Genomic DNA, 14,505 nt, shown 5'->3' with positions numbered 1-14,505 from the left:
ATTCTTACTAAACATATGCTGAATGTAGTTCTATAAATTTTAATTTTTTAAAAAGTTTTTGCTAGGTAGATGTAGTTAGAAATGCTAAAACTTTATAAAGGTCAAAAGCAAGCTAGCGTTCCTACATAGTAAAAATGTGAAAGCTATTCTGTCAGAGATATATCATTATATCTTGTTCTAAAGCAAAATAATTTGCATTTAAGTTTGAGAGTAAAATAACTTAGACTTTCAAATACTTTATCTCATATGTGAAATTTAGTGTTAAACATTAGGATAAGATGTGCCTAAAGGAGGAGAAAGTTCATTTTAATGGGCTTCTTATTTATAATAGTGTTTGAAATAAAGAAGCAAATATTATATTTCATATTTTATATGGAGGAGTTAACTTATGAAGTGTATTTTTTTCAGTTTGTAAATGTTACTGATTTATATTTCTAAACATTTAGAAGATTCCAAACATTGAAAAATAGCAGTAAAAATTAGGAAATGTGTCCTCAACTTGCTTTCAGTGACTTATTCTAAGCAAATAACCACCAATAAGGAACTTTTTCTCCACTTTTCATATTTATCTTTGTACTGTGCTGTGATAACACACTACAGTAGTCTGGGTAATTAATAAAGAAGAGAAATTCATTGCCTATGGCTCTGAAGACTAAGATATTCAATATCAAGGGGTCAGCACCTGGAAAGAACCTTCTTGCTAATGGGCATTCTATAATAAAAGGACAAAGAGCAGGTGAGAGACAGCAAACAATCAAACTCACAACCTTAAATCATTTTGTAATCTGTATTTGATCCATTCAGGATGGGGAGGTACCTCATAACCTAAACACTTCACATTAGGTCCCACTTCCCACACTGTTGCATTGGGAATTAAATTTCCAATTCATACAATTTGGGGGATATATTCAAACAATATCAATGTTCAAAAGATTGATCTTCCATCTCTTTATAAAAAGAAGGGGTTAAATATTTGGGGTCTATGTCTTAATTGGTCTTTAATATTGGCAAGAATTCAAGTTAATGTTCTCAATGTTTAAGAGGCTAAGAATTTCTGAGAACACATAAATCCTTGTGGCACTTAAGATGTTTACACTTGGTGGGCTGTGTCTCCTTATATTGTTCAGATTTCCATGGTATTGAAACTAGCAGGGATTGTTAAATAACATACACTTTTGATATCATAAAACCTTTTATAAAATTATGGTTTTAATTTATTTTAATTAACAAGGAGAAAACCAAATCCATCTTGGTCTTCATAAACACATAGGCATGGTACCATTGCCCTGTCAAGATATAGAACAGTTTCATCTATCACCCTCCAAAGCTCCCTTGTGCTACCCCTTTGTAGTATAAATCCATTTTCCCAACCTAGGTATCTGTCCTTCTTCTTTATTTTTTTTCCAGAATGCCATATAATGGAGTCACTCACTATATGGGATTTTGAATACTGAATAATAGATTTCTTTTTCTTAGCTTAACACATTTGAGATAAAACTTGCATTGTTGCAAGTATTAGTAATTTGTTCCATGATAAGATTGCATTACAGTATGCTTATTCCTTTACCCATTAAAGAATGTTTATGTTGTTTCTGGTTTTATTCATTATGCATAAAACTATTCTAAATATTCATTCTATAATATATATTATAGAATATATATATATATATATATATATATATATATATATATATAATATTTGTATAAATGTAAGTTTTTATTTCATTTGCACCAAAAGTAGAAATGAATTGCTGGGTCATATGTAACATACATGTACATTTAACTTTATAAAAATGATGTCTTTTCAAAGTGACTATTGATTTTTGCATTTCTACCAGAAACAGATTCCCAAGACCTCTGCACCTGTGTCCGCACTTGCTTTTTTCAACATTGATTTTTAACATTAACTATTCTCAAAAAAGTGGTTAGTAGTATCTGACAGTGCTTTTAGTTTGCATTTACATAATACCTAGTGATGCTAACATCTTTTTTGTACTTATTAACAATCTGCATATATCTTTTCTTGTGAGAGGTCTTTTGCCCTATTTAAGCTTCTCTCTTTATTAAACTTTTAAAGTTCTTTAAAAAAATATGGCTGTAAGCCCTGTATCAAATATGATTTTTCAAACATCTTTCCTCAGTCTGTGGCTTATCATTTCATTCTCTGAATGGTGTCTTTCATAGAGCCAAAGTTTTTTCATTTGTTTTTCTTAATTTGATGAGGTCTATTTTAGCATTTTTTTTTCCTTTATGATTTGTGCCTTAATTTTTTTTTTTTTGATACTGGGGATTGAACTCAGGGGCACTTGCCACTGACCCACATCCACAGCCCTATTTTGCATTTTATTTAGAGAGAGGGTCTCACTGAGTTGCTTAGCACCTTGCCATTGCTGAGGCTGGCCCTGAACTCACCATCCTCCTCCCTCAGCCTCCACAGCTGCTAGGATTATAGGTGTGCACCACCATGCCTGGTTTGTGCTTTACAAATTTTTGTGTGATTAAGGGCATAAAGATTACCTTCTGTTTTTAATAACAGTTTTATAGTTCATAAGCATGCTCTATTTATGTTAATGATCCTTTTTGTGTTATATCTTGCATAAGATGTGAGACATAGATCAAGGTTCATTTTTCTGCTTGATATGTAGTAGCTTCAGCATAATTTGTTAGGAGGACCACCTTCACTCCATTCACTCAGCTTAGGTCCTCTGTCAAAAATCCATTAGCCATAGGCTGGGCTTGTAAGCTCAGTGGTAAAGTGTTTGCCTAGCCTGTGTGAGGCACTGGGTTCAATCCTCAGCACCACATAAAAATAAATAAAAATAAAGGTCTATCAACAACTAAATTTTTTTTAAAACATCTAGACATATGTTGGACTCTTTATTCCATTGAGTTGTGTGTTTATCCACTCACCAATTTCACAGTGCCTTGATTATTAAATCTTCATACTAAATTTTAAAATCGGGTAATGTGAGTCTTCCTGCTCATGCACTTTTTTGAGTTTGCAGTGGGAAGAAATAAGCATCAGATGTATTCAGAAAGAATGCAGCACTTGTTGTGATAAACATCTCTCTCTCTCATTGTCTTTTCCTCAAATGACAGGATGTTTTCTATTTACTTTACAAAATTACTTTTGCTTTGCCTCTCAGGAATCTCTGTCATTGGAGCCCACTCCATGTCTGTTTTCAAAGCTGAAGCCTACTGGGACCTTGTTAAATTTTGTTCTCAGTTTCTGTATCTTGCCACAAAAATTATTAATCTTATGAATGAGCCTACCTATGTCTTTCTGACAAAACTTCCTATTTTTTTTTCTCACTGGTTTGTGTTCACTGTACAGTATGAAGGGAAGTTCCTCAAACTTTGGAATTATCAGATGTTTCATAACATGTCAATCCCTCTTTGATGAATATCATGATATACAAGCATTTAAACTATAAATAATACAAAGGGCTTCTGCAGAACTATTTTCCCATACAACAAATTTGCCTACATTGCAAAAGTTAGAATTACTTTTTAAAAATATATGTAAGCCTCTCAGTTTAGCAATTTAGTTTACTAATTATAATTATTTGAGCAAGCCCATTTCACCACATGCTGCATGGGAAAAAAGGAGATTTTTTTTTAAGATCAAAAATTTTTTTAATATTTAAATTAATTTATGCAAAATTATTTTAAAAATCATTTAAAAATATTTATAAGAAAAAAAAAGAAACATCATTTGCTAACATTACCTGGAAATGTAGGTAGATAGTTACTAAAAAGTTTTGCTAAGAATATATCTAGTGATTATTGCATGTAAGTATATTTACAAACACACCCACACAAACACACATATGCACTCTCATTCTCACATACACACACACTTGAAATCCTATAAAATGTAAAAAGATTAAACTATACAGAACAATTTAACCTGACAACTAAAAAAATATATCTTTAGAAAATACTTCATGCCAGGAAATATTGGTTTACATAATTTAAGAATTGGATATTAATGTGTTTAATTATTTAATATTGGAGTTTAGTTTTGATCCTATCCATGATTTGTAAAAAGTGACTCTTTTAATGTATTATCTGTGAATTTAAAAGTGTCCCATTATTTCAAGTTGAGTTCTATTACAATTAACAGCCATTCCATTTCTCTTGTGTATTAGCCATTTGCCAGCTTGAATCAATTTTTACAGTATAATCTTCCAATTTGGCTATTGAGCTGTGATCTTTTGCTTATTATTTGAAAGAGCTTCTAATAATTTTTCTTTTCACGTAATACATAATACAAATTATTAGATTAGTTTTTTAATTACACTAGTTTAGTTTCATATTATTTACCTCTTTATCATTATCCCTATTAACTTACTATTTTGCTTTTATTCTTTTACTTAAGCTTTGTTTTGAATGTGAAACTAATGTATTTTCTTTTTTTTTCTATTTTTTTTTGATTGCTTGAATTTGATTTCTCACCTACAGTTTATAAATTGGACTTATTTTCACATCTCTATAATTTTCCAGCATTGTATATATTTGCCCTTTTGATATGAACTTTTATCAGAGTTATGTATATATTTGCCCTTTTGATATGTCCTTATCAGAGTTACTAAGGAGAAATTTTTCTTACCATGTTTATGGATATTTTACATTTCTTTGATATTTACAGAAAATATTTCCCAATTTATCACATAATCATGTTTTGTGTAAAAATTTGCAATTTTATGCAATTATCTATCCTCATATTTCCTTTTTCTCTCTAAAAATAACTTGATGAATGGCCCATTAACTTCATTTTAATATTTCATATTGATGTCCCCTTTCCATTACTCAATAGACAACTATATGTTGTTTTTCTTTTAGTATTGATTTCATTTGTCCCTACTCCAAAATCTTAAAGCACAAAGGAACATAATACAGATAATCAGAGACTTAAAATGAATAGAGAACTTAAAAAGAGAAGACTTTAGATGAGACTTCAGAAATGAATCACCCAAAGTGGTCCACCAAGAATCCTACCACCCCTGTTGAGAAAAGGAAAGCAAAGAATAATGAAGCTATGGAGCTCTGACTGGTTGTGTTCAAGACAACATTATCCTAACAGACCTAGAAATCAGGAGGCAACAATAACCTCACACAGAAAAAAATAGATATTTGCAGTCAGAAAAATGAAAGGCAGTTGAAAGGCACAGTGGTAGTTCTATACCACATGCTTGCTGCACTGTCAAGCTGGGTGTGTTTTTTGTTTTGTTTTTTCTCTTATTAGAAGCTCTTTTTGGTTGTGATCACAACTATTTTCACCTCTTTCATTGTAACCTGACTATAATTAATTTTTCTACTGTGCTTTTGTATTTGTTGATTTGATTATTTATTCCTGATCTTACCTAATTTGATTTCTTGACTTTTTCTTCAATGTTTTACTGTTACTACTATGAAGATTCATTAAAATTTTTTTAAACTATAATTAATCACTCACTTTCTTTTTACATACGAACTTCATTTCCTTTACTCTGCCCATTTCTGAAGGTCTAATTTGCTGAGAAATTTATACTAAATAACTTTACTTAGGGAAATAAATTCTTCAGCTTCAGGTAAGTGCAGTAATTTATCTAGTTTAAGTTCAAATGCAATTTCTACTCCAAAATGTTATGTTCTTAAAATCAGTGCTATGAAATAATGCTAGAATAAGCCACCCAATTACTCATGACCACACATTTTCTTCATACTCTTCTACCACCCAAATTCTAAATACCCTCAGTTTTCAGCATGCCTCTACATATGCTTTTGTATTTTATATAAGGTGTACCTTTTTATTTTCCTTTGCTTAGCTTCAAATTATTTTTCAAATCTCATCTTAATATATTTTTTTTATTTATAAAGGATTTTTTAAAAAACTAATCACTTTCTTATTGGTGTACTTCTTAATAACCATCTGAACCTGTAGCAACTTTTGAAAAAATATTTTCCTACATGAAACTAAGAATTGATTGTGGTTCAATCTGTATCTTGAAGATTCTCACAAATCACTATGCACTTAGTAGATATTAGGAAGAACATCAATTTTACTGCAATGCATAGTATAGAAAAGTCCCTAGAATAAGTCAAACGTGATCTTTTTGTGCAAAATTGCAATTGCCTACAGGAGGATACTAGTAGAATAAAGAAATTGATAATGTAAACACAAAAATAATGAGTACAGAAAACTGAATAGGCATTTTTGTCTTCCCCTCCAAAAAAAGAAAAATATTACTGACCTTGATTCTTTGGCAGAGAATCATTACCAATACTAATGTGTTTTATATATTTGGGTACAAATACATGGAGAAATGTGTGTCTTTCTATTTTTTGAGTTCCTACTACAGATTTTTCATCTTCAATTTATACATAAAGCATTTCTATTCTTCTAGTCTCTGTTTCTCTTAGTTCTTACTTTTAAATTTAAGTGAGTGACAACCCTAAAAAATATGGGTAAGCAAAATATATGACATGCAGATCTCTTTCCATTTCATATACCCATCCTGAGTTTCAGACATTTGTCAATAATTGCCTTGGATAAATCCAAGTCAACTAACTGTACAACTATACTCAACTAAATTCACATTTTAATCCTAAACAAAGCCTTCTGTTTTTTTTATTTGTCTTGTTTTTCTTTTAATTTAGGAACTTTATTTATTTATTTGTTATTTGTAATGATACTCATTGCCATCTTGTTAGCTAAATATTCATCTTCTTCCCCATATTTCATCCATATTTATTTTTCCTTAATGAACACTTACTTAGTTTGTTTAGTTAATATCATTGTTAACACGCCATTTTTAAAAACTATTTTATTGGCCAGTTCCTCTGACATACAAGGGAGCCCATAAGTTCCCAGGAAAACACTGGAATTTTTAGAGCCACCTAGAATCACACTGGAGAAATCTCTGTGATCAACCTGGCCCTAAGTGCTTCTCTCAATCTATAAAGAAAAGCCCAAGATCACAAAAAAAAAAAAAAAAAAAAAAAACCTGCCACACACTGCAATGAAGTTCCTTCAAGTCTAAAGTCTGCAAAACCCAGTATCCTGCAGAGAAAATAACGACAGCCCACTCCACCTCCTGGGTATGTGGCTTTTCACACTTTTTCTGTCTCCAAAGTGCCCAGGTAGCACACAAAGAGCCATGCCCATGCTGGAGAAGATAGTTCTGTGGTATTATGCAAAACCAGGGGCCCCACAGATTCCCAGGCAGGTCGAGGAATCTCCACAGCCACTAAGTCTGTACTGAAATAGGAGGGCTGGGTGAAGTCTTAGTGATTAACTCTGGCCTGTGGTCCTTCTTCCCTCATACCAAGCAAACCTTGAGAGCATACAAAACTGCCATCTGTACCTGAGGGGTACCTGGCTACTGGGCTGGGAATGGAATAATCCCCAGATGACACAGGAGCTCGTACACCAACACTACAATGCCTGTTAATGCTTAAATTCATGCAGGAGAAGGAGGATAATTGGGTGAAGACTGGGTATATAGGCTACAGTCAGTGAGTTCTGCAAAGATTTTAAAGCAAATGTCTGATCTACATATGGGGAAAAAACATACAATCCCTGAGCCCAAAGTGGAACCAAGAGTTTTGGGCACAGCCTTTGTAGCCAAAACCAGTCAGAAGATACGCAGCCAAGGCTTGGTCATTGACCATGCCTAAAATACCTGGCTGATTTCAAACTTGGAAGTACCTGAAAGAAGTCTCTACATGTCAAGGGGAACTTTATTTTTTTTTTCATGTAGTTGTGATTTTACCTGCCCTGTCTTCTATGTTGGTTTGTTTGGCTTCCTAACACTACTTACTAATTCATGCTTTCAGAAAATTTAAGTATTTTTAATCCATTGTTTGGATTTATTTTAGTTTTTCCTCTGTCATTTGTGTACTCTTCCTTCTTCTTTTATTTTTTCTTTCTTTTTTAATCTTTACTTGTGAAGATTTTCCAAAATTGATTATGTTCTAGACATAAAATAATCTTAGCAACAACAAAATCTATTTTAAAATAATCTTGTGCTTTTTTTCACATATAATAGGATGAAATTAGAAATCAACAATAGTAACAAAACCACAGAAGCTATACAAATACACTGAGATTGAATGATACACTTTTGGGTGATGAGGGGTTAATGGAAGAAATTAAGGGGAAAATGAAACCTAATGTCAATCAAAGATGGAAACACAACATCACAAAAACTCTAGGATATGGCAAATGAAGTGTAAGAGGTGACTTTATAGCCATAACTGCTTACATTATTTTTTAAGTTTTTAATTTTATTTATTCCAATTTGTTGTATATGAAAGCAGAATGCAATTCAATTCATATTACACAAATAAATCACAATTTTTCATGTCTCTGGTTGTAAACAAATTAGAGTCACACCATTTGTGGTTTCATATATGTACTTAGGTTAAAGATGTCCATCTCATTCCACACTGTATTTCCTACCCATATGCCCCCTTTTTTTCCCTCCTTCCCATTTGCCCTATCTAGAGCTCATCTGTTCTTCCTGTGCTCCCCCCCAAACCCCATTATGAACCAGCATTCTTATTTCAGAGAAGACACTCAATATTTAGTGCCACGGTCTGGCTGGGCAAAATAACCAGGGGGTGACAAGCAACTTGTGAAGGTTGAAACAGCGGGAGCCTCTTTATTGTAGGACAGCAGAGGTATTTATACCCAACTCATTATACACAGCTTTTTTCAATTAACATCATCTAGATACATCAATTAGTCATTAAGGAATCCTCATCATCTTAATAATTACACACAGCTTAACTTCATTAACATCATCTAGATACAGCAGTCAGTCATTAAGGAATCTCCATCATCTTAATGGCTTGATGGCTTTACTTCTCAAACCACTCCTCCTGGCAAAGTGCCAGGCACCATCTTGACTTATCTGTGGCCCTCAACAATTTAGTTTTTTTGGGGGAGGAGATTGGCTTACTTCACATAGCATGGTATTCTTCAACTACATCAGTTCACCTGAAAATGCCATGATTTTATTCTCTTTTAATGCTGAGTAATATTCCATTGTGTATATATACCACAGTTTCTTCATCCAAGGGTATCTAGGTGGATCCACAATTTAGCTATTTTGAATTGTGCTGCTATAAACATTGAAGTGGCTGTGTCCCTGTAGTATCCTGTTTTTAAGACCTTTGGGTATAAACCAAGGAGTGGGATAGAAGGGTCAAATGGGAGTTCCATTCCCAATTTTCCAGGGAATCTCATTACTGCTTTCCATATTGCCTGCACAAATTTACAGTTCCACCAGCAATGTATGAATGTGCCCTTTCCCCCACATCTTCTCCAACACTTACTGTTTGTATTCTTAATAGCTGTCATTCTGAATGGAGTGAGATGGAATCTTAGAGTAGTTTTAATTTGCATTTCTATAATTGCTAGAGATATTGAGCTTTTTTCATATATTTGCTGATTGATTGTATATCCTCTTCTGAGAAGTGTCTGTTCAGTTCCTTGGCCCATTTATTGATCGGCTTTTTTTTTTTTTTTGGTGTGAAGATTTTTGAGTTCCTTATATATCCCTAGAGATTAGTGCTCTCTTTGATGTGCATGTGGTAAACAGTGGTCCCATTGTCTAGACTTTCTGTTTACTTCACTAATTAATGTAGACCAATGGTACAGAATAGAAGACACAAAGACAAACTGACACAAATACAGTCATTTTAGGTTAGACAAAGGTGCCAAAAACGTATATTGGAGAAAAGTCAGCCTCTTCAACAAATGGTGCTGGGAAAACTGGAAATCCATATGCAACAAAATGAAATTAACTTCCTGTCTCTCATCATGCACAAAACTCAATTCAAAGTTAATCAAAGACCTAGGAATTAAACCAGAGACCCTGCACCAAATAGAAGAAAAAGTAAGCCCAAATCTCCATCATGTCAGATTAGGCCACGACTTACTTAATAAGCCTCCTAAAGCACAAGAATTAAAATCAAGAATCAATAAATGGGATGAATTCAAACTCAAAAGTTTCTTTCCAGCAAAGGAGACTGCCTACATTATAAAGCAAAACCAAATGATCTCAAGCAAAGTAATGATTCTGCTTATGGCCTTAGAAAAACAGGAAAAAAAAAACTAATAGAAGCCACTCATTGCTATTTATTTGAAAGAATTTAAACCAGCATATTTTAGATATACTGTCTTACCCATATTGATTGTAGCACAGTTCATAAAAACCAACTTATAGAATCAGCATAGGTATCTGTCAACAAATGAATATATAAAGAAAATGTGGTATATATATATATATATATATATATATATATATATATATATATACAATAAAGTTTTATTTGACCATAAAGAACAAAATTTTGTCATTTTCAGGAAAACATATGGAATTAGTACCATAATTTTGAGTAAGATAAGTCATTCAAATGGAAAATTTGCATGTTTTTCTCTTATATGTAGAAAATTTAAGGATAAATCAAAAACAAGAAAATAAACAAAGTGACTTCACAAAATTTTAGCAGTGAAAACTCTGAGAGAGGAAGGGAATTAATGGGAGAGAAGGGGTGGATAGAGGAGATTTTGGAAAGTGAAGTTGATCAAAAGTAAATGTTTATGTATGATTAAACACAATGTAATAATACCCACAATCCTGTATAATTAATATGCACCAATAAAAATTATGGTGAAAAACTTATTTTATTGTGGAAACTTAGTGAACATGAGATCTACGATATTAACAAATGTTCAAGTGCATAATGCTATAGTATAGTAATACAGATAATCTTATATGGCATTTCTTTAGAACATATTAATCTTGTACGAATGAGATGCCATGCCTGCTGATGGGCAGTTACTTTCTCCTCCTCATTTCAGCCCCTAAAAATCACCTTTACTTTCTGATTCTATGAGTTTGACTGTTTCAAATACTTCATGTAAGTAGAATTCTGTTACTGGCTAATTCCACATAGTATGGAATGTCCTTAGGGTTGGTCACATATACCTGAATTGATTTTCAAGCTCTTTATTCCATTCCATTGGTCTATGTTTCTAACATCACCAAATTGCTTTAACTAGTCTCACTTTGTAATATATTTTGAAATCTAAAGATGTAAGGGCTCCATCTATGGTCCTTTATCTCCAGATTGTTAAGGTTACCCAGGTGAGTGTGTAAAGTGAGTGGGTGTTTCCATATGCATTTAATACAGTTTTTCTTCTACAAATAATTAGTGGAATTTTGAAAGAGGTGCATTGTTTGTATTCTTAGTAGCTGCCATTCTGACTGGCATGAGATGAAATCTTAGAGTAGTTTTTATTTGCATTTCTCTAATTACGAAAGATGTTGAAAATTTTTTCATATTATTTTGTATATCTTCTTTTGAGAAGAGTCTGTTCAATTCTTTAGCCCATGTATTGATTGGGTTATTTGTTCTTTTGGTGTTAAGTTTTTTGAGTTCTTTATATATCATGGAGATTAGTGCTCTATCTGAAATGCATGTGGCAAAAATTTGCCCCCAAAATATAGGTTATCTATACACCACGTTGATTTTTTCTTTTGCTGAGAAGAAGCTTTTTAGTTTGAGTCCATCTCATTTATTAATTCTTGATTTTATTTCTTGCACTTTAGGAATCTTGTTAAGGAATTCAGGGCCTAATACGACGTGATGGAGATTTGGGTCTACTTTTTTCTCTATTAGACGCAGGGTCTCAAGAATACAAAAAAAAAAAAAAACAATAAGTTTTAGCTAGGATGTGGGAGAAAAGGCACACTTAAACATTGCTGGTGGGACTGAAAATTGGTGCAACCATCCTGGAAAGCAATATGGCGATTCCTTGGAATATTTGGAACAGAAAAACCATTTGACCCAGGTATTCAATTTATACACAAAGGACTTAAAATCAACATACTTCAGAGTTACAGCCACATCAATGTTTGTAGCAGCACAATGCACAATAGCTAAATTGTGGAACCAACCTAGATTCCCTACAATAGATAGATGGATAAAGAAATTGTGGAGTATATACACAATGGAATATTACTCAGCATTAAAAAAGAATATGTCATTTGCAGGTAAATGGATAGAGTTGGAGAATATCATGCTAAGCAAAGTAAGCCAATTTGAAAACAAATCAAAGGCTGCATGTTCTCTCTGACAAGTGAATGTTGATTTATAATGGGAGGTGAGGCATGGGAAAAATGGAGAAACTGTGACTGGGCAAAGGAGAGCGAGGTGAAGGGAAATATGAGGGCAGGTATGATGGTGGAATGAGATAGGCATCATTAACCTAGGTACATGTGTGACCCTACATATGGTGCTACGCTACATTGTGTACAACCAGAAAAATGAAAAGTTGTGCTGCAATTGTGTACAGTGAATCAAAATGCATTCTGCTGTCATATATACCTAATTATAATGAATAAATAAATAAATTTTTAAAAGTATATTGAAACTGTATTTGGATTTTAGTTTTGTAGTTTTCAACATGCAAGTCTTTCACTTCTTTAAACTTAATTCTACTCTTTTGTTACTCTTAGTATTTTTTTTACTCTCTCAGATACTTTCTTTTTAGAGAATGAAAAATCAACTGATTTTTGTATTGATTTTGCATCTTGAAATTCAATGCTTTTGTTTGTGTTTTTTGTACTGGGGATTGAACTCAGGGGCACTCAACCTCTGAGCCACATCCACATTCCTATTTGTGTATATTATTTAGAGACAGGGTCTCACTGAGTTTCTTACGGCCTCGCTGTTGCTGACATTGGCTTTGAACTAGTCATCCTCCTGCCTCAGCCTCAGAAGCCACTGGTATTACAGGCATACCCCACCACAACCAGCTGAAATTCAATGAATTTATTTACTGGTTTTGATAGCTTATTCATGGAATCTTTAAGATTTTTTGGATATAAGATCATGTCATCTAAAAATATAAACAATTTAATATCTTCTTTCAATTAGTTGTCTTTTAATTCTTCTTGACACCAAATTTCTCTGGCTAAAAATTTCTTTCTATGTTGAGCAGAAGTAGCAAAGGTGGGTATCACTCACTTTCTTCCTGATCTTAAATTTTTCAGGGATGAGTATGACATTATCTGTGGATTTTTGGTATGTGGTCTTTGTTGTGTTAAAGTAATTTAATATCACTTTACAGTGATTTTTAATCACAAAATTATGTTGAAAGCTGTCAACCAAATTTTATGTATATACTGGATGATCATATGATTTTTATTGATTTTTTAAAATTTTATTTTCTATTTGTTTATTGTAGGGTACCAGGGATTGAACTCAGGGGCACTAAACCAAAAAGCCACATTAACAGCCCTATTTTGTATTTTATTTAGAGAGAGGGCCTCACTGAGTTGCTTAACACCTCGCTTTGGCTGTGGCTGGTATTGAACTCTCCATCCTCCTGCCTCAGCCTCCCTAGCCATTAGGATCACAGGTGTGTGCCACCATGCCTGGCTATTGGTTTTTTTAATTATACAAAACATTAATATTCATGTTGATATATTATAAAAGCAAAGAATACAGTTTGTTTTAACTTAATCCCTAGTACCTCTTGTTTTCCTCCCCTCCAAACAACCCATTCCCTTTCCTCTACTGATCTTATAGTTTTTTTTTTCTTTGTTTGTTTTTGTTTTTGTTTTTTTTTTTTAGTGTCTTATGGATATACATGAAATTAGATTCACTGTGGTGTATTAAGGCAAAAGAAATAAACAGACACTTTTCCAAAGAAGAAATAAAATTGTCAACAAATAAATGAAAAAAAATCAACATCTCTAGCAATTAGGGAAATGCAAATAAAAACTGCACTAAAATTTATCTCATTCCAGCCAGAATGGCAATTATCAAGAATAAAAATAATAATGTGTTGGTAAGTGTGTAGGGAAAAACTATACTCACACATTGTTGGTGGGACTACAAATTAGTGTAACCACTCTGAAGAAACAGCATGTAGCTTCCTTAAAAAACTAATAATGGAGCCATCTAGATGATTCCAGCTATCTTATTCTTTAGCATGTATCCAAAAATTCTAAAATTGGCAGACTTTTCAGATACAGCCATATAAATGTATATAGCAGCACAATTCACAATAGCCAAGAATAGATGCTCTTGAAAAGATAAATGCATATGGGGCTGGGGATGTGGCTCATGTGGTAGTGAGCTCGCCTGGCATGCATGCAGCCCAGGTTTGATCCTCAGCATCACATACAAAAACAAAGATGTTGTGTCCGCAGAAAAAACTAAAAAATAAATATTAAAAAATTTCCTCTCTCTCTCTCTCTCTCTCTCTCTCTCTCTCTCTCTCTCTCTGTCTTTAAAAAAAGAAAAGATAAACGCATAAAGAAAACATGGTATATATACACAGTGGAATATTGCTCAGCCACAAAGAGGGAAATTATGGCATTTTGTGGTAAATGGATGGAACTAGAGGCTATCATGTTAACTGAAATAAGTCAGATTCAAAACTTCAAAGGTCAAATATTTTCTCTGATAAGCTGAAGTTAGTCCAAAATAAGGGGAAAA

The sequence above is a fragment of the Urocitellus parryii genome, unplaced genomic scaffold (genome assembly GCF_045843805.1).
Source record: "Urocitellus parryii isolate mUroPar1 unplaced genomic scaffold, mUroPar1.hap1 Scaffold_37, whole genome shotgun sequence".
Classification (NCBI taxonomy): domain Eukaryota; kingdom Metazoa; phylum Chordata; class Mammalia; order Rodentia; family Sciuridae; genus Urocitellus; species Urocitellus parryii.
This window is presented reverse-complemented; position numbering follows the sequence as displayed.